The sequence below is a fragment of the Zingiber officinale genome, chromosome 11A, assembly GCF_018446385.1.
Source record: "Zingiber officinale cultivar Zhangliang chromosome 11A, Zo_v1.1, whole genome shotgun sequence".
In the NCBI taxonomy this organism is placed as follows: Eukaryota; Viridiplantae; Streptophyta; class Magnoliopsida; order Zingiberales; family Zingiberaceae; genus Zingiber; species Zingiber officinale.
Window position 1 is genome coordinate 3172136 of NC_056006.1, and position 22871 is coordinate 3195006.

A 22871-nucleotide genomic window follows, 5' to 3' on the forward strand; every position below is an offset into this window, starting at 1 on the left:
TGGTGCATGACACTAACCATAAGAATATCCTGACCTAATCCATATATATATAAAAATGCATCATAGGTCAACGAATCCAAAACAATCCAAAGGTATACAGAAGGTATAAAACCTAGGTCCTGAACATGGTGAAACATGGTATATCACTACCCCTATAAGCATGTATAAACAGGTAAAATATACCTGAGATGCAAAACCAATCAATCAATCAAGCATGTAAGATTTGGGTAGTGATTAACCGAAACAGATAAAAAATACAATTAATACAACATGTTAATTTAATTACTAAGCATATCAAATGACATAAGTCAAAAGTACCCGCCTCCGATAAAATGGTCCAATCCGGTCCGAACACGACGTCGAGATACTCGTCTCGTGTCAAAGTCCTGTATCCAACATAATGTCTAGTTTAGCTAATTCTATCATACAACAATTAGCCAAACTAAATTCTAATCCAATTAAATAATAAGTTCATCCTTAATTCCAATATCAACCCATAAACCTATTTCATATCCATCATCATAATAACCCAATTCCAACCTAATTCAATGTATTTACCTATCTAACCATCCTCTACATCATGCATCAAATCCCTAAATCTTACCTCAATTCACAGTCAAAGCTGATTGCTACAGGATGAAGTAGCTGCTGGAAACCAAAAGCAATCCCACAACAAGTCCTACTTCATCTCACGATCAAAATTCCAACACCACAGTATCAACCCACAGCACACAATCCTGTTAAATAAACCCTCACTGCTGAAATCAAACATATCAAGAAGAAGACCAGGACTAGGGCTCGACAGAACCTGGTGGCCGGAATGCAAAGGTGCGGCGGCGGCTGGGATGCACCCACTGTGCCGGCGATAGTGCTAGGGCACAAGGGAAAATCGGCGGTGGCAGAGTCGCCGGCGCTTGGAGAAGAAGATAATCGGCAACAGCTTCGGGTGGAGGGGAGAAAGGAAGAGAAAGTGGCCGATTGCGTCGCCGACCGCGAGGGCTTCAACTCCGATCTAGGGCAGAGGCGTCGGGCGCTGTGGTGGCGTCGGGTGAGGCTCGGGCAGAAGAAATAGAAGGAGAAGAAGTGGCCGAGGGTTTGTGCTCTCGGGGAGGAGGAACCGCCGGCCGGCGGTTAGGGCCGGCGTCGGGCGCGAGAGAAGGAGAGAGCTCGGGTCGGCGTCGAGAGAAACCGGAGGAAAAGAAAAAAAATAAGAAAAGAAAATAAAGAAAAGAAAATCTAAAGGAAAAGAAAACTTTTCCTCGTTAAAATGGGTCGCCTAAACAAGCTTTTCCGGACCCCGTTTTTATCCCCGTGAACTCGTCCATACGAGCTCCGAAAAATTCCTAAAAATTTCGGAAAATTCCCTTATTAATAATTATCATTTTTCCGGTATTTTACATTCTCCCCCACTAATAAAAATTTGGTCCCCAAATTTCGTTATCTACCATCAGCACATACTAACAACAGATATAGAGTATAAATGCTGAACGGTAAATAAATCACATACCTCAAGTGAAAAGATGGGGATATCTAGCTCGGATAGTGTCCTCAAGCTCCCAAGTAGCCTCCTCGTCCGAATGATGCTGCCATCCGACTTTAACCAGCCGGATGGTCTTGTTCCGCAACTGACGCTCCTTCCGGTCGAGAATCCGTACCGGAACCTCCTCATAGGTAATGTCAGGCTGAACTGGAACCGGAATATCTGCCAGCACATGTGTCGGATCAGGCACGTATCTCCTCAGCATCGATACGTGAAATACATCGTGAACGCCTGACAGGGACGGTGGTAGTGCCAATCGGTAAGCTACTGCTCCGATCCTCTCCAAGATCTCGAAAGGACCAATGTACCGCGGAGCTAACTTACCTCTGAGGCCAAATCTCTTCACCCCTTTCATGGGTGAAACTCGTAGAAATACATGGTCGCCAACAGAGAACTCTAGTGGTCTACGTCTCCGATCAGCGTAACTCTTCTGGCGGTCTTGCGCCTCTGACATCCTCCGTCTGATAGTACGGACCAACTCTGCATCCTGCTGAACTCTATGAGGTCCCAACAACTGAGCCTCTCCAACCTCATCCCAAAGGACGGGTGTCCGACAAGGTCTACCATACAACGCCTCAAACGGTGCCATCTGGATAGCCGAATAGAAGCTGTTGTTGTAGGCAAACTCTACCAATGGCAGATGGTCCTCCCAACTGCCTCCGAAATCCATAACACATGACCTCAGCAGGTCCTCTAAAGTTTGAATGGTCCGCTCTGACTGTCCATCTGTCTGTAGATGGAAAGCTGTACTGAAACGGAGCTGTGTGTCCAAGGCCTGCTGCAGACTCTGCCAGAAACGAGACGTGAACCGTGGATCTCTATTCGAAATGATACTCAATGGAACACCATGTAGTCTGATAATCTCTCGGCAATACAGATCTGCCAATCGATCCAGGGAATCAGTCCTCCGAATCGCTAAGAAGTGCGCTGATTTGGTTAATCGATCAACGATTACCCAAATCGCGTCGTGGCCTCGTCGTGTCCTCGGCAAACCCACCACAAAGTCCATGGTAATGTGATCCCACTTCCACTCAGGAATAGGAATCCGCTGAAGTAACCCTGCAGGTCTCTGGTGTTCAGCCTTCACCTGCTGACAAACAAGACATCTAGCTACGAAATCCGCGATGTCTTTCTTCATACCGTTCCACCAATAGGAACGTCTCAAGTCTCGATACATATGGGTCCCGCCTGGATGGATCGCAAATCGAAACAGTGTGCCTCTGAAGTAGCTCTGTAAGACCGGATGAGACCGAAGTACGCATAATCGCCTCGGAAGAATATAATACCCTCCTCGTCTCGTGTAAACTCGGTTACCGTCAGGAAGCTATCGATCGCTAATAACCGCAAATCCTGATCATCGGCCATGCCTCTCGGATCCTCGTCCGATCGACGGTGAGCAACAATGGTAACCATAATACCCTGCTCCGGTCCTGCTCCTCAAGATCTAACTCCGAAACTCGAATCAAGTCCGTGACTCGGTGGCAAGCTAAAGTCCCTCTGGACTTCTGCTAATGCATCTGCAACCACATTAGCTTTCCCGGTGGTAGCTAATGGTACAATCGTAGTCCTTCAAACTCCATCCATCTCCTCGTTAAGCTCCTTCGAGTGAAAATGTATTTGAGACTCTTATGATCGGTGAGAATCTCAAATGTGATACCGTATAAATGATGACGCCAAGCTTCGAGCAAAGATGATGGCGACTAACTCCAAGTCATGAACAAGGTAGTTCTTCTCATGCTCCTTCATGACGAGAAGCATAAGAGACTACCTGCCGTGCTGCATCGGAACAACGCCAAAATAGAGACGCGTCGGTGTAAAGTACAAATCCATCCTCTCCGGAAGGTGAAACCAAAGCTGCAACCGACACTAATCTCCGCCTCAGCTCCTGTCTCGCAATCCTCGGACCATGTAAACTTCACGCCTTTCGTAAGACGTGTCGGTGGCATAGCAACGCGAGAAACCCTCGACAAAGCGTCGGTAATATCCGCCAATCGAGCTGCGAATCTCTGGTGACTTGGTGCTCCCAAGGTGTGACCTCGATCTTCGAGGATCAATGAAATACCTCTGCTGGAAACCACGTGTCCCGAAACCGATCGAGGATAACCCGAATGCACACTTGCTGAACTTAGCGTACGGTGATGTCGTCGAAGAATCTCCAAGACTGTGCGAAGATGTCTGTGCATGCTCCTCCTCGGAGAGTAGACCAATATGCCATCAATGAAAACGATAACAAACTGATCCAGATACTCCGGAAAGATGCGGTTCATCAAATCCATAAACACAGCTGGAGCATTGGTAAGCCAAATGGCATTACCAAAACTCATAATGACCAGTATCGGTGCGGGCATCTTACGAATATCCGAGTCTCGACCCTCGGTGATGATATCCGGATCGCAGATCAATCTTAGAATACAATGATGTACCTCGAGCTGATCAAACAAATCCTCAATCCGTGGTAATGGATATTTATTTATGATGGTAACTGTTTGTAGTCAATACATAATCTCATGGTGCCGTCTTTCTTCTTGACAAATAGAACTGGAGAACCCCATGGTGAAACACTAGGGCGAATAAATCCCCTGTCTAAAAGCTCCTGGAGTTGAACCTTCAGCTCGTTCAACTCTTTTGGTGTCATACGATACGGAGCTTTCGATGTCGGCGCGGTTCCCGGAATCAGCTCAATAGCGAACTCCACTGGCCTTCTGGGAGGCAAACCTGGCAGCTCCTCTGGAAATACATCTGGGTATTCCCGAACAACAGGAACGTCGGAGAGCTGCGAACTACTACTGTCCTCAGTACTGATCAACGACAACAGAAAACCATGACAGCCGTGAGACAGCAGCTTCTGCGCCTGAATCGCCGAAATAATCGAGATGCCGTCGTCTCTGATGCCAGTGAAACTCCACGAGGGTTGGTTCGGAGGCCGGAAGGTGACCACCCTCGTCTGGCAATCAACGGTAGCATGATAAACTGATAGCCAATCCATGCCAAGAATAATATCAAACTCGACCATCTCCAATACTAGAAGATCTACTGTAAGTATCATGTTGCCAAAGTCTAACGGGCAACCTCTGATCTCATGGGTGACGTCTAAAGTATCACCGGACGGTAGGGACACAGTCAATCGCCGCAACCTAATAGTAGGTAATCTACCAATCTCCCGCATAAAGGTACGGGATATAAAAGAGTGCGAAATACCAGTATCAATCAAAATATGAGAAATGCATAAAATGGAAACTGTTGAAGTGATCCTCCACCCGAGCATCCTCTGGTAATAGCATGAACACGACCAGGCTCTGGCGGAGGAGGAGGTGGTAATCTTGCGGATGGGCGGCTATTCTTGGACTATGTGCGATAAGGCGAGAGGATGGTGGCGTCTTGTCGGTGGGGACCGAGTCGTCTTCGAGTCGGATAATATGGTCTGGAGCAAAACTCGGGTGCTCTGAAGCACTGAGTACTCTGTCCAAGCATGCCAAATCTTGCTGCGGAGGGCTGCTCCTGTATTGTGAAGATTGGGCTTTCGCCTCCTCGATATGCCGACTAGACTGTCCCTCGACTGACCCTCCGGAAGCCATGTCTTGAGCCTTGCTGACAATCTCGGCTCTGGTGCCCGGCGGTTTGCAATAAAAGCAACGTCCCAGAGCAAGCAGGGGGTGAGGTGATCTCGGATCCACATCGAAACAATGTGTATCACGGAAGATGGTTGTCGGTTCTGTGAGAAACCGGAACGTCTGAAGAAGACCGCCTCGATTTACGAGGGCCTCGAGACACCCTGAAGAACTCGACTGTACTGTGACTACTACGAGGCATGAGTCTGCTTGGACTGCCCGATGTCGACCGTATGCTTCCTTTTCCTGGGATATGTTGTCTGCCGAGCTAACTCTATCATCAAAGCTCGATTCAATGCATCAGAGTAAGATGAAATCCCTAATCCGGCAAGCTGTACATGCAGATAACCATCCAATCCCTGTATAAACTGCATCATGCGAGTTCTGTCCTCCGCAACTAACTCTGGACAAAACTGAGCCAACCGGAGGAATTCTGTATTATACTCGGTCACTGAGCGGTTATTCTGTCTCAGACTCATAAAATCCTGTCGGCGAGACATCTGATAGGACAGTGGAAAGAAACGGCTCTCAAAAGCCTCTCTGAACCTGGTCCATGTGACGTTGCGCTCACCAATAATAGAACGCTGAGTAACCCACCAGGCATTAGCTTCATCCCGTAAATGATAGGCAGCCAGCTCTGCTTTCTCCCACTCGGAGCAAGCCATATAGAAGAAAGTCTGCTCCATAGTCTCTATCCATGACAGAGCCATACTCGGATCGAGATCTCCGCGGAAAAGAGTGAAACGAGTCTTCATCGACTCGGCCAGTGCTGGAATCCTAGCTCGTGCAGCGACAATATAAGTGAACTAGCGGAAACACTGGAGCTAATACTACAGGTGGTACCGCGGAATAAACCGGAGGAGGAACTCCCGTGCTACTGTATATACCGGAGCATAGGCCGTCGGTGGTCTTGCTGGGGACAAAAGTGGTGGCGGTGGAGTACGGTAGGTAATGATAGGATATGGTGCATGAGCCTTTGAGGGGTGCAGTGTCCTGGTGTTGGGTACACCGTAGGTCCATGTGGCGGTGGTCTTGAATCTGTTGAGGCTGTTGGAGGCGGATGTCGGTACCAATGGTACCCCGATGGTGCAGTAAGCAGGTAGGCGTGGATACCGGTCGGTGTGGCCAAAGTAGGTATCTCTACAGGAGCTATCGGGATTTGAGAGCCCGATGCTCCCGCTGCATCCTGAGTCTGTCCCTGACCGACAAGCTCACTAACAGTGGGCATCTCTGGCATATCCAGAGATCCCGTGGTCCTCGCACGTGGTCGTCCAGCACCACGCCTCGCAGCTGAGTAGATCGTCTCATATCTGTTAAATTAAATTACGGATATCAATACCAATATAACCAACATAAAATAACAACATACCTATTTGCCGTCTGGAGATGTTCCGTCGTTGTCCAGTCCCCAATTTAACCTCAAAATTCGAACGTACATATCACGGAATCCAAATATATCCAAACGGAAATCCGAAACATAACCATATCGAAAATCCGATAATGCCCGGTTTGACTCCTACCTAGGCTAACCAAAAATCGTATCAGATTACCAATAAATCCAGAACACCAAAAGCAGGTATCATAAACCGCTCCGATACCAAATAAATTGGTATCGAATCAAAATCCAAAATACAAAACAAAAGATCGTAAAACTGCTCCGATACCACTAAATTGTCACGCCCCTGAAGAGTCCCTGAAGAAAATTTCGAAGATCTCCCCTGTACGACTGACAATCAAAATTTTCTACAAGCACTAAATACTCAGCCGGCTGGAATAATAACAATAAATAAAATCAATCACCACGCAGTTTATATATGTATTCAGCCTCTGGCTGTCACAACCACGCAGTTAATAAAATAAACAACATAGTAATACTCTGACTCGAAATCAACCCTACTCAACTACACTCGTAAAGCCCAAATCCGATTTTTCTTACCTCTTCTGCCGTCCAGCAGGCATGTAGTAGAGTAAATCCAAATCATACTAAAAGTCCATCCAACGGAAAGATTCCATACAATATCCATATGTAAGTCCAAAACAAAACTAAAACAAAGTCCGATAGCGAAAAGCTAAAATGAAACAACAACTCAAAAACCAGAAGCGGAGTAGCACTACGTGGGGACTAGCAACTGAATTCTCTCCAAGATCAACCTGAAAATAACAACAATGAAGCGGGGTGAGTCCAACACTCGGTACAATTGATATGCAAAGTAAAAAAACAACACCTAGCACTAATCATGCGGACTCTGATAAGAAAGATAAGAATGCATCGAAATAAACAGGAGAATACTGTACTAACAGTCCGAGTATAAGGTCAAGCAGTTCGAGGCATAAGGAAATCCTGTATGCATGTCAAACAATGTATCCAACCAAATATAAATGCAGCAAACACAAACACAAGCAATAAATGCATCATGCATATGATGCCAATGATGCGTCCTGGTCACCCCTGACGCCAGTCGATCATCTCATACAAAAGTGAGGCCGAGTGGGTAGGGCTGTGACAACCGTGCACTCTGTCGTCACTACTCCTGATGAGTGACCGAGTGGACGGGATGTCGGAGTACACCTATCCTCCTACCCCAAATCATAAATGGGGGAGCGCAATGCTCTCATCTCCCGGTACTCAAAGACGGGGAGGAATCCCTGCCGGATAACACGTTGTGTCACACTACCCATGAGCGGACCAACGGTGCCTAACAGAGTCCCTGCTGCAACACACTCAGCCTGAATCGACCACTAACCCATGAGTGGTGGTGTGTGCAGATCCATGTAACTGGCGATGTGCTCAACAATAATGGAGCGGACTATCGCACAGCATGCAATCATGCAAATGGTGCATGACACTAACCACAAGAATATCCTGACCTAATCCACATATATATAAAAATGCATCATAGGTCAACGAATCCAAAACAATCCAAAGGTATACAGAAGGTATAAAACCTAGGTCCTGAACATGGTGAAACATGGTATATCACTACCCCTATAAGCATGTATAAACAGGTAAAATATACCTGAGATGCAAAACCAATCAATCAATCAAGCATGTAAGATTTGGGTAGTGATTAACCGAAACAGATAAAAAATACAATTAATACAACATGTTAATTTAATTACTAAGCATATCAAATGACATAAGTCAAAAGTACCCGCCTCCGATAAAATGGTCCAATCCGGTCCGAACACGATGTCGAGATACTCGTCTCGTGTCAAAGTCCTGTATCCAACATAATGTCTAGTTTAGCTAATTCTATCATACAACAATTAGCCAAACTAAATTCTAATCCAATTAAATAATAAGTTCATCCTTAATTCCAATATCAACCCATAAACCTATTTCATATCCATCATCATAATAACCCAATTCCAACCTAATTCAATGTATTTACCTATCTAACCATCCTCTACATCATGCATCAAATCCCTAAATCTTACCTCAATTCACAGTCAAAGCTGATTGCTACAGGATGAAGTAGCTGCTGGAAACCAAAAGCAATCCCACAACAAGTCCTACTTCATCTCACGATCAAAATTCCAACACCACAGTATCAACCCACAGCACACAATCCTGTTAAATAAACCCTCACTGCTGAAATCAAACATATCAAGAAGAAGACCAGGACTAGGGCTCGGCAGAACCTGGTGGCTGGAATGCAAAGGTGCGGCGGCGGCTGGGATGCACCCACTGTGCCGGCGATAGTGCTAGGGCACAAGGGAAAATCGGCGGTGGCAGAGTCGCCGGCGCTTGGAGAAGAAGATAATCGGCAACAGCTTCGGGTGGAGGGGAGAAAGGAAGAGAAAGTGGCCGATTGCGTCGTCGGCCGCTAGGGCTTCAACTCCGATCTAGGGCAGAGGCGTCGGGCGCTGTGGTGGCGTCGGGTGAGGCTCAGGCAGAAGAAATAGAAGGAGAAGAAGTGGCCGAGGGTTTGTGCTCTCGGGGAGGAGGAACCGCCGGCCGGCGGTTAGGGCCGGCGTCGGGCGCGAGAGAAGGAGAGAGCTTGGGTCGGCGTCGAGAGAAACCGGAGGAAAAGAAAAAAAATAAGAAAAGAAAATAAAGAAAAGAAAATATAAAGGAAAAGAAAACTTTTCCTCGTTAAAATGGGTCGCCTAAACAGGCTTTTCCGGACCCCGTTTTTATCCCCGTGAACTCGTCCATACGGGCTCCGAAAAATTCCCGAAAAATTCCTAAAAATTTCGGAAAATTCCCTTATTATTAATTATCATTTTTCCGGTGTTTTACATTTCCGCTGCACTAACCCTAATCGTAGGAAAAAATGAAAGAATTTGGGGTCGTCTATTCACACCCCCCCTCTCTAGTCGCGACCATCGATCCTAACAACTTGCTCCTACCAAACTTTAGAATTCAATGGGAGAATCATTTAATTAAAAACCTAATTAAATGATTTGAATATGATACTTATTTTTGTATTTTATTGTTGTAGAACATCATTTCGTCAAACATGTCAAATACACTCTCTCTGCAATTTGTCCTTGACAAGAACAAGTTCAATGGAGCTAATTTTCAGGACTGGTATAGAAACTTGAGAATTGTCCTCAAATAAGAAAAAAAATTATACGTCCTAGAGCAAGCTATTCCTGAATCACCCACCACCATTGCTACTCGTGCGGATAAGGATGCTTATAAGAAGCATCAAGATGACGCATTAGATGTATCACATGCCTTATGCTTAACACCATAAACTCTGAGCTTCAGAAGCAACGTGAGAACATGGATTCTCATAATATGGTTGCACATCTTAAACAACTATATCAGGGGCAGACAAGACACGAGAGATTTGAGATATCCAAAGCCTTGTTTCAATGCAAGATGCAAGACGGAAGTTCCGTAGGAACTCATGTACTCAAAATGATTGAGTATGTTGAGAACCTTGAAAGATTGGGATTTCCATTGGGCTAAGAATTGGCCATTGACCTTATTCTGCAATCATTGCTAGAAGGCTACAGTCAGTTCGTCATGAACTAGAATATGAATGAACTTGACAAATTATTGCCTGAGATGTTAAGCATGCTGAGAACTGCTAAACTCAACCTTAAGAAGGCAAAACCTAGTAATATAATGATGGTACAAAAAGGCAAATGGAAGCCCAAAGGTAAGGGCAAGACCCAAGCCAAAGGCAAGGCTAGCTTTCATGCATTGAAACTAAAAGGTGAGGTGGCTAAGGAAGGAAGCTGCTTCCATTACAATGAGACCGATCACTGAAAGAGGAACTCTAAATTATACCTAAAGAAAGTAAAAGGGAAGAGAACTGAGATCTCTGCCTCAGGTATATATGTTATTGAAGTCAATCTATCTATTTCTTCTTCATGAGTATTATATACTGGCTGTACATCTCACATTTATACGAATCTGCAAGGGTTGAGAAATAGTAAATCATTGATGAAGGGTGAAGTGGACCTATGAGTAGGCAATGTCGTAAGGGTTGCTGCTATAGCTGTAGGAACATATTCCTTATATTTGTCCAGTGAACTAATTTTGGAACTTGAAGAGTCTTGTTATGTGTCTGCTTTAACTAAGAACATTATCTATATTTATTGTTTAGACAAGAAAGATTTTTCATTTGTAATAAAGGACAAATGTTGTTCTATTTATTTTAATGAAATGTTCTATTATAGTGCATATCTTATGAATAGACTCTATGTTTTAGACTTAGAAAACCTGATCTATAACATAAATACCAAACGGTTCAAGTTTAATGTTTAGAACCAAACATATTTCTGGCATTGTAGCTTCGGTCATATAAATCAGAATTGTATTTCACAACTCCATAAGGATGAACTTTTAGACTCATTTGATTTTGAATCATATGAGATATGTGAATTTTATTTACAAGGCAAGATGACAAAGACTTCATTTAATGGATACAGTGAAAGAGCTAATGACTTATTAGGACTTATACATATTGATATATGTGACCCTTTCAGAATAGAAGCTAGAGCAGGCTATTAATACTTCATTACTTTTACTAATGATGTTAGTAGATATGACTATGTGTATCTAATGAAACACAAGTCAGAATCCTTTACAAAGTTCAAAGAATTTAAGAATGAAGTACAAAACTAACTTGGTAAGTGTATTAAGATACTTCAATCAGATCGAGGTGAGAAATACCTAAGCCAAGTGTTTCAAATCATCTCGTTGAGTTTGAGATCATATCTCAACTTATTCCACCTGGAACACCACAGTGGAATGATGTATCTGAAAGGAGGAATCGTATTTTATTAGATATGGTACAATCGATGATGAGTCAAATAGATCTTCCTACTTCCTTTTGGGAATATGTTCTAGAGACAACCGCTTTCACACTTAATTCCATTCCATCTAAAGTCATGATAAAGACATCATATACGATATGAACTGGGAAGAGTCCCAAGATATCTTTCATCAAGAATTTAGAGATGTGGGGCTTACGTTTGATGTCAAGTCTCAGATAAACTAGGATCCAATTTTCAAAAGTACTATTTTGTAGGATAATCCTAAGGAAACAAAGGGATATTACTTTTATAATTTTACACAAGGTAAAGTGTTTGTTGCCAGAAATAATATCTTTCTAGAAAGATAATTTATTTCTAGAAAAACTAATGGAAGTAAAGTTGATCTTGAAAAAATTCAAGATACACAAACTAACACTGAAGCCTTAATGGAAATTAAACAGGTACCACAAGATATTGTAGATAATGATTTTATTATACCGTAAGAAGTTATGGAGCAACAACCTGTTCAAGTAGAATAAGCTCTGCGCATATCTGATAAACCCGTCATCGACCTGAGAGATATTTTTTTCTTGTTTGACCACAGTGATGTAGTGTCTGTTGGTCTCAACGAGGCTACATCCTATCAAGAAGCTGTAATGAGACCACATTATGAGAAATGACTAGAGACCATTAGGTCCGAAATAGAATCCATGTATATTAACCAAGTTTGGACTTTGGTTGATCCACTTGAAGGGATTAAACTCATTGGGTGTAAGTGGATCTTTAAGAGGAAGACTGATATGGATGGTTATATGCATACCTATAAGGGGTGATTGGTAACTATAGGATTCAAGCGGATTCATAGTATAGACTATGATGAAACCTTTTCACTAATTGGATGCTTTAGTCTATTTGGATCTTAAATTCTATTACAACTTATCATGATTATGCGATATAACAGATGGATGTCAAAATTATATTTCTGAATGACAATATACTCAAGGATGTGTCCATGACATAACTTGAGGGTTTTGAGATCCAAAGGATGCTAGAGAGGTATGTAAGTTATAACGGTCCATTTATGAATTAAAGCAAGATTCTAGAAACTAGAATCACTACAAGAAAAACTCTCATAGACATCGGTGGAACAACAGCGGTTTTAAGCAAATTCCGATGTTTTTGTGTATTTTACACTGATTTTTCCAAAAATCGGTGTCTATGAGTGTAGATTTTCGCTCATAGACATCGGTTTTTTTAGCCGATGTCTATGAGCACCTTTTTTTCGTTAATAAACATCGATTTTAATAGCGGTTTTTAAAACCCGGTGTCTATGATAGCTTCTTTATTCTATCTATGAAATCAGATAGTAAAAAACTATTGTTAAAAGTGGTGTTAATGAACCAAAATAAAATAATTTAATTTTCCCATCAATACTTAGCCAAAATTTGCAACACTTCACTCTTTCCTCCAAACCTAAACCTATATCGCGCTGTCCACCATATACCATCGCGACACCACTACCACTTTCCTCCTCGCCTCATCTCCCTCTTCCCCTTCCTAGATCTACGAAAGATGTTGTCTTTTTCGTGGACGGAGGAGGATGTGCTATGGTGCTGCGGCTGCAAGCGTTTCGCCAAGGAGCTCGCCTCCGCCTCGCCATTTTCCGACCTCCACCATGCAATCCAGTCTGCCTGCGGGATCTGGTTCAACAAGGTCGCACCTTTACCCCCCTCTTCTCTACTCTCGATCACTCTCACTGACCCCTTTCCTCACCTTCTAATTCTTCAGATCGACGTTGTCGGATGGCTCAAGGCCTTCGCGGCTCACCCGCCGATCGGATCCATCTCTCCCTCCATTTCGCAGTCACTATTCTTCCAATCCCTCTCATTCCTTTTTCTATTCTGGAATCCTTTTAACTTTTTATTGTTGGCCGGATTAGGTGGTCCAAGGAAGAACAATCTGCTGCAATGGCTACTGCCAATGATACCACATTGCAAGTTGATCTGATCATGTTCCCCTCTTTATTTTAGAGATCATTCTTTTAATTTGAGATTTGAATTCTTTTTCTTTCGTCAAACTGTACTAATTGGTGGACTGGAATATTCGTTACCAGGAGAAGTTTGGGTTTGTGTTCCTCATCTGCGCCTCTGGAAGGGGAACGTTGGAGATCCTTGTTGAATTGAAGGTAAATTTCTAAAAGAATAAGTTTAGTCTGGTCATCTCTTGTTCATGCCTCACGTTTCAGATTCAGAAAAATGGTTTGGTTTCACATTTACTCTTCAAACACAGTAGATTTGAATGTCGGGTAAGACTATGGTTGTGTCTTAAGGTTGAAGCTCTTATAATATCTTAATCTTCACAATATAATTGTCATCTTAATAACAAGATATATATTACATGTAAGCCATGATGATTATGAGTCTAGCTCACCTCCTATTGTCCATTTTATCGTCTCGGAGAATCAACTAACTAAATTTAGATATCAAACTATGCAAACTTCGTCAAGCTTTGTATAGAAATTGAAAATTGTGACTCAGAGAAGCACCTTCTTGATGTTATAAATCAGCACAATATGCTTATTTTCTTGGCTGGCTAGATCATCTTCTTAACATTATCACGCTATATGTAAGCCATGATCGACGCCCCTTCCTCTTCCCCTTCCTAGATCGAAGCCGCCACCACTTTCCTCCTCGCCGCTAGCATTCCGGTAATTTTTCCTTTATCCATCGTCGCTACTGAAGTCCTTCCTCATCTTCGACAGTTTCATCTTCTTGATCTCTTGATTGCAAGTATTAATTGATTGATGCATGCAATGTGTTTGATGAATTTCCTCAAACACTATCCTGAGTTGATTTTATCATTTTTGTTTGCTAGACCTGTTGCTAAGTTGGTTTTATGTATTCCTTGAACTATCAAGTTTCTTTTATGTATATGCTAATTCTTTTGATTGATATGTCATGTTTTCTGGTTTATAAATTTGCCTCTTTTTGTTGTTGTTGTTTCTACAGGATTTGTGTGTTGGGCTTCTTAGACGCGCTACATATACAACTTAAAAGCTTTGATCATTAGGTGAGTATTTTATTTTGACCTTCTTGTTAAATCGATTTATGACCAAGTTAATTATGATCATTAAGGATTCGCTAGCCTCTCCCTCGGCCGCGGCGGCTCTAGCCGGGACCATGGATGGGCCTAGCAACGACGAAGGGAATCTCTCCGATGCCAAAGGGCTTGCCAAGGAAGCTGCTTTCTTGTTCCAGAACCGGCGGTTCCAGGAGTACGTTGAAATATTGAGCCAGATTTTTGATAAAAAGAGAGGTGATGCGAAGGCGCGTCTAATTTATCTTTCGTTATACTGTGATTCCGCTATCTGATACATTTCTAGTTAGGGGGATTCCGAATACTAATTCTCAATGGGAAGTGCTGCTTGAATGACGACTTAACAGTTTGTAGAATAGATAACTGAAGAAGACAAGTCTCTCTTAGTCCAATAATTACTTCAAGCATTTATACCAATCTTCTAGCATATGCAGACGCTACTACAAATCCAAGCTATGAGCAAACGAAAGGTCATTTATGATAAAAATATATATAAGATTTTGGGGCTTAAAAAATGGTGAAAAGATGAACAGAACTTACACATGGCTTAATGACCTAAGGATATCTTTTATGAAATTGCAGCAAATGCATGACGGATGTAATTCTGCGGTGAGACCAACAAGTAAGAGCAACCGGATTTTAACTTTCTCTATGGTCAACCTTGCATAACGGAACTTGTAGATTCCTACTCTGTGTTGTTTGCTATAAAGAAGAGTGTATTGTAATCATGTGTGAACTGTGGATATTGTAGATTTCAGACTCAAAAGTCATCAGCCTGCATTAACTTTAGTGTCCAAATATTAGATGCTAAATTGTTAAGATTAAACCTCAAGGGGCCCTCCTCATCTTTTCTTGCACCTGACCTTTCATAAGACTTCAACTCCTAGTGTGTTTAGCATTTGCATTCCAGATTCATTACATTTCATGCACAGCAAGCTTAGATTCTTTACCACAAATAAATTCTTAGATTTAGTGTTTTTAGAATGTTTAGGTTCTGTGAACTATTGTGATAATGGAACTTGTTGTCTACTTGTTTATTTCTTTACTTTGATTATCATTTGTCATTGATTTAATCTATATTTTAGTTGAAATATAATTCGACTTCAACTCTTAAGGATTTTAGACTGACTATATTTTACTTGGTTCTTCTCCATACGAAAATCAATTGACCAGTTATTATACAAATCAAGAATGTAAAATTCCTCAAATTTGTTCTATTTTAATTGAAATCTCATTGCTTCCCAAAAATGATAGTGATCCAATAATTCTTTGTTGGGTTTGATATGAAAGAAGAAATTGCATATTTGGTATCCACACTTCTACTTTTTGTGCGAAGACTTTTACACTGTTTGTCTTTAGATCTCCCTAATAGTTGCAACTCAGGGTTTGATGTTGTTTCTCCATGTCAAAATGTATTAATTGGCTGCTATATGAAACATGTCTATTTTTTTCCTCTAATTAATTCTATTTTAACTAATATCTTACTCATTTTTAAAGTACATGATGATTTGTTGTTGACTTGCATATAAAAGAAGAGAAGTTTATTTACTATGTGTAGTTCTTGTTTGTGAGAACCTTAATCATTTTCTATTTATTTCAGGTTCTTCATAACATTGCTATTGCAGAATACTTTTGAGATGGTTGCACTGATCCTAGGAATCTCCTTGATGCATTAAACAAGGTTAAAGTAAGTTTTCTGAATCACAGGTAATTGGTTTTTTGAATTAATTTATGAAGATAATTTCTCATCTTCATACTGGCATTCATGAGGAAACAAATTATTAAACATTAAAGCTATAATCATATTAAACATATGTATTATATGACATGATTATACTTAACATGTATGATAAGGGTAAACATGATCTTTAGAATCATCCATTCTTCTATAGCAGAAAAGTCTGTTGTTCCTTGGGAATCATGTCTTCTCCAAATCATGGTATTTTGAATATTGCTAATATTTTATTATCTATTTCATGTAATTTCACCATTTTCTCTATCTTTTTTTCAAAGTTGGAAATAATTTAATCTATGTTTATCCATTTAGTCAACATTCTATGATTTCTTAAACTAGCATTGTTCTTGCAACTGAAAAGATATTTTACATGCACTCTTTGATTAATAACTATATTGGTTATAGGAGCAGAGTGAAGAGTTTGCGCATACTTTTGTGGACCAGATTAACTTTGAGAATAGCTGCCTAGGCTATAGGGTTTCAGGGTCTAAAGCTAATAGTGCTTCAATTCATCAAAGTGCTACTATAAATAGTAGTAGAGTTGTCCATGCCCAAGAGTTTGATGTCTCAGTAACAATGCTGAATATTGTATGTAGTTCAACGTATTTTGTCAAAAAATTTCTTTCCACAATTAGTGAATGAGTTAATAAATTGCTCTCTTCTTAGTATTTTTGTTAATTTGGTTCTTCACAGGCAATCATTCTGATATCCATGAGTATGCACAATCATTATCTGTTCTCAAAAAGCTGTTCCAGAATATCGAGCAATTGAAGAGGTATGCCTTAATTTAATCATCTTATGAGTTATTGATAAGATGATTCTTTTTATTCTGCCTTGCTATTTTTTCCTATGCAGCAAATAGCTCTCCGTGTATGCCTTCTTCTACTGGATGTTGCATTTGCTTGTGAAGATATTTTACAAGTCTCAGTAAGTTTCTTTGTAATCAACACCTTTTACTTTTTTATTTTCCTCAATGATGTCTCTTTTATTTTTTTTAAAAAATTCACAAATTGAAAGTGCTGCAATATCTGTTTTTATGTGTTGTTATAGTTTACAAATCTCAAGTACTCCAGAGTTGAAATTGATAAAGTGCGGTTCGAGTGGGTTGAATGCATGCTAGATTACATTTGAGTAGGAAAGGTATTTGATTTTTGAAAACTTTGGATGATGCATGCATTTGCATGGAATATAAATTGCGGATGCTACCTTGATGTGTACAATATCTATGACCTTTTGATGTTGTAAAAAGAATATTTGCGTATTTTATGGATACTAACTTGATGTGTACAATATCTATTACCTTTTGATGTTGTAAGAAGAATATTTGTGTAATTTGTGGATACGGACTTGATGTGTACAATATCTATATCTTTTTATGTTGTAAGAATAATATTTATGTGTTGGTTATATGGATATTGACTTGGTGTGTTTAGATACACCGATGTATAATAAGATTAACTATATTTTGTATTATTAAAATGTTGTATAATATCGGGTTTTCACTGTTTCGGAAATTGAATCGGTGTCATTAAACATTACTAATATTACATCGGTTTTCCACTGCTGCCAAAATCGGTGTCATTAATTGATATTACATCAGTTTTATATCGTTGATGGAATTGGTGTTGTTAATATTACATCGGTCGTAAACCGTTGCCAAAACTGGTGTTATTAACATATATTACATCGGTTTTACACCGTTGCTGAACTTGTGTCGTTAAGTGATACTACACCAGTTCATAACCGATTTAAAAACTGGTGTCGTTAAATGATACTACATCGGTTATAACCCGATGTCTAAAATGACAGACCTTTTACATCGCCTTCATAGACATCGGTCGATTTTGTAATAGACAGCGGTGGAAAACCGATGTCTATGAGAGTTTTTCTTGTAGTGAATATTTGATTCGGTGATGTAATCAAAGCATTTGGTTTAATCAAAAATGAAGATGAACCTTGTATCTATAAGAGGGTTAGTGGGAGCATAGTTATCTTTCTCATATTGTATGTTGATGATATATTTCTCATTAGAAATGATATCCTCACTCTTCAGTCAGTGAAGACTTGGCTTGAGAATTATTTCTCAATGAAAGACTTAGGTGAAACATATTATATTTTATACATCAAGATCTATAGATATAGATTTAGGAGATTGCTTGGTCTAAGTCAGAATACATATATTGACAAGGTGATTAATCGTTTTTCCATACAGAATTTCAAGAAGGGATTTCTGCTAAAGTCATATGGTGTGAGTCTTTCTAATACTCAATGCTCTCTTCTAGGAAGAGCAGAACTACATGGATCATATTCCTTATGTGTTTGTTATAGGATCTGTCATGTATGGCATGCTTTGTACTCACCCTGATGTTTCGTAAGCGTTAATCATGATGAGCAGATACCAATCAAATCTAGGTGAAGGTCATTGGACAACAGTCAAAAATATTCTTAAGTACTTGAGAAGAATGAAAGAATATTTATTGATATTTGGAGATGATGAGGAGCTCGTTGTAAAGGATTACAATGATGTAGCTTACAAACTGATAAGGATGATTATAGATTGTAGTTAGGGTATGCGTTTTACTTAAATGGTAGTGTTGGATATTATATATTAAGGCGGTTCTATCTCATTCGAGAGATCATCGATAGAGGAGATGTGAAGATATACAGAGTACCGACTAATGCTAACATTGTAGATCCTTTGACCAAGACTTTGGCACAGAGGAAGAATGATGGTCACACTAGATCAATGGATATTAGATATCTCAGTGATTGATACTAATGATATAAGGAGATTGTTAGTGTAAACCCTAAGAGCCAATCAAGAGTTGATTGACTTAGGACATTTCGTATCATATTTCATTAATAAAAGGCAAAGGCAATGATTATTATATTAATTCCAGTTCAGTGGTGAATGAATAAGTATAATAATGTCCTAAGGTAGTAGGTCTTAGTCTACAACATATTAATTGGTTGAATTGATAGTGGGATATTGTAAATACATATATAGAACACTACTCTTAACTATTTCTAGTCAAGTATTAATATGTAAGGACAATATTAATACATTGAGACTAGCATGTAGGTCAATTGATAACTTAATCCCACAAGTCATAGATATGAGATATCACGTTGACACATGAGTATATATTAGAGAATATGTACTGAATTGACCCACCATGAGATGTTTCATGGATTATTATATGAGTGTCATAAATATTCTCATAGTCACTATTAGTATGAATAGTTTTTAAACCTGAAATCACTATAGTTTTCTACATAAGGAGTTATGTACTTTGGTATCGGTAAACGCCACTTATAACAAGGTAGATTATAAAGTTGATCACTGGATATGTAATAAGTTATGCGGAGGGATGTAAGTGATATAGATGAGATCTATCCCTTCTATATGATGGAAGCGATATCTGTGGGCCCCCTTGATTAGTATGGCATAAGCATACATGACCATGCATAAATGAGTCAATATGAGATATTGAACTTATTTGATTGAGTATGTCTACTTAGAGATTAATAAACACAAAGATTGATAAGATGATAACACGGTTTATGTCTCATTAATCAATCTAGATGTCAAAGATAGAAGGATTGAGTCATATAATATAATAGATACAGAAATGTTAGGTCAGACCTCGACATTCTCGCCACTTGGGTAGCAATGATGCATTACTAGATGTCACTCATTGCTTATGTATCTAAAGTGATTTTAGATACATTGTCAACGTTACAAGAGTCTATTGGGTCATACATAAATAACATGTTGGTTTGGAGATGAGTATTTTAGTTTGACTAAAATACTAAGGACTTCAAGAATAATGGGTTAATCCAAAGTGTTGGTATCATCTTTGTAGTGATTGACGCTAGTGCTAATGGAAGATTATTAATATTAGCTCTAAGAGCCAATTATGAGATTATTAGGTCATTAGGTTAATGATTTATTGGGTTAATGTTTAATCCAATATACTAAATCCAACCCATTAAGAGGATAATGTAGATTAATGGAGATTAATTGATATCATTATTGGAAGAAGACCAAAAGCAAAGACTCTTGATATTCCTTGAGACTCTTGGTATTCCTAGAAGAATATAAAAGACCTTTTGAGTTCATTTTTCAAGGGTGACTCTTGATCTCCTTCTTTCTTCTCTTCTTCCTCTGGCTGAATTCTCTCTTGGTCGAACCATCTCTTATGGCTAGCACCACGAAAGTGGTTCTTCTCCGAAGGCTTAGTTCGTGTGATGAACGAAGGATGTGTTCATATGAATACCATAGAGCGTGAACACTTGATCATACTAAGATCTGCATCCAAAGTAAAGTTGATGTCGGGAGTTCGTGTTTACGCAACAAAGGTATAACTCTCATCACAACTAGTATACAGTTTCCTTCGCACAGATCTTCTAGAAAGGATCTTATTGTTTATTCCGCTACGCTTGTGTTATTTTGTGCTCAAGAATCTTACAGATAGGTCAATCAATCGATTTATGGACACTACAGTAGCGTACAAAAACATCAAATCTTGACTGATTATGATCAATCAACTGATAGAGTATATCAGTTGGCTGATAGAGTGTATTAGCGTTGGAGATACAAAGATTTTTTCGGAAACAAGTGAATAAATGATTTTAATGTTTTCATAATTTATGTGTTCAATGGTTAAGGTCTAGATTATTCTTGGCAAAAGGTAAAGCGTTCACTCCTAGTGTCTCTGTCAAGATCAACATGGGAGGTAGGCTACCATAGGATGAATACCTCACAAGCGGACGGGATCAGCCCCACGGTTTAACTTCTCAACTTCAATTGGTAAACCTCTATTTACTTACCACCTCAGCTATGTCCATAGGAATATATTTGTAACCTCAAGAAAAACAGATGGAGGAGAAATAGAGAAAATAAGAATACACCAGTCGCCTAAAAAGTGAGCAAGCAGAAACCTGGTCTCATCTTCTTGTTATGTCTGTTTTTTTCCCAATCCTTTGAATGAATACATTTTATGAGGTTGCGATATTCTGATCTTTGGACTCATCCAACTGTGGCCTGCTTTAAGTTTTGGACAGCTATTACATAGCTTGTGAACACTGATGCTTTGATAAAGAAGAATTAGATACTGCAAACACTTACACTAAAGTGCCTTTAGTATCTTTACAAGGATGAAGGCCAGTTGGTTACTCTGATAAAGTTAAAGCAACAGTGTGGATACTACAAAATGGTGGGGAGATTTTGCATCCTGTTCCATCAGATGCTCATCAAATGCTTAATGGTAGCACTAGTTATGTTTGATATATAATTGAATATGCAAGATAAAGTTGTGGTTGCTACCTGTAGATATCAACTTTAAATAATTTTTTTTTTCAAAAAGTACTTTCTGCTCATGGTGTGACAATAATTAAGGTGCAATGGCACGAAGTCAATCTAACTGCAAGTATAAAGAGTAACTAAGAAGATAAGAAAGAGCAGTGGTGAGATCAGCTAGGTCTATTCAAAAAACAAGGACGAGCATTGTGATAAAGTTGTTTGGACATGATAATAGCGATTACTGGTAGTTGGCTGATCAATCATTACGGTATTTTTATTATTTATATTTGATTTAGTAAATAAGTAGGAGAGCATATTAAGCATAACTATATTTTCAAACTCGAGTTCCATGGATTTAATGGTTTCTGTAATTTCTGAAACCATGTATTAGAAGGATGACTAATTGTCCTCACTTGAGGACATATCACATCAGTTTAAGGCTGCTTTAACACAAAGTAGTCTTTGTGTAATTTTTTAAACCATATATTAAAAGCATGGCTTGCCTTGACGCATCAGGGTCCATGGCTGCTTTAAAACTAAGTATTCTTTGTGCAATTTCGTAAACCATATATTAAAAGCATGACTTGACTTAGTTTTAGCAGGTCGCCGGTTAGAGCCGTCAAAAGTGGAATGTGATGAATGTCAACGTTACAGTACGTGAATGGCTTGAATTAATCTTGTTGTGTGTTTGGAATGAATGATATATGACAGTTGATTAGTATTTGTAAAATCGAGAGTTTAAGTAAAATCGTTAGAATAGTAATAAAATAAGATCATACAATCAAATCCTAAAATTGTAAGATTTTATATTATACTTTAAATCAATTTTAAAAGAAATTTGATATTAATTGATCATTAAATATTTTAATCAAAATTATAAAATAAATTTACATATAGAACATTTTAATCCATATAATCATAAACTACTCATATCTAAACTTTTAAATAACTAAATATTTACCATGAAAATATATAATATAAATATAAATTCAAGTCTAAATTTACATATAAAGATAAATAAAACACAAGATTACAAATTAATATAAATCATTAATATAAAATTTTGTAGGTTTGGAATGACAATGTCGCAAAAGGCGATTCGTTCATCCCAACGCTCCTGTCAACTCGTCCTTAGGTCAACACAGAGGAAATAAATCACAAGTGGCTACTAGTTATTAATGCAGGTGGCAAGGCATGGGAGAAGGCATACTTGGAGACGTCGAGTTTCGACACCCCATGCCTTAACCACCACAGTGCAGGTGGCAAGGCATGATCGTCCCTAAGCTAACACAGAGGAGGTAAATCATAGATGACTACTAGCTATTAGTACAAGTGATAAGGCATGAGAGGGGGCATACTCGGACATCCCGA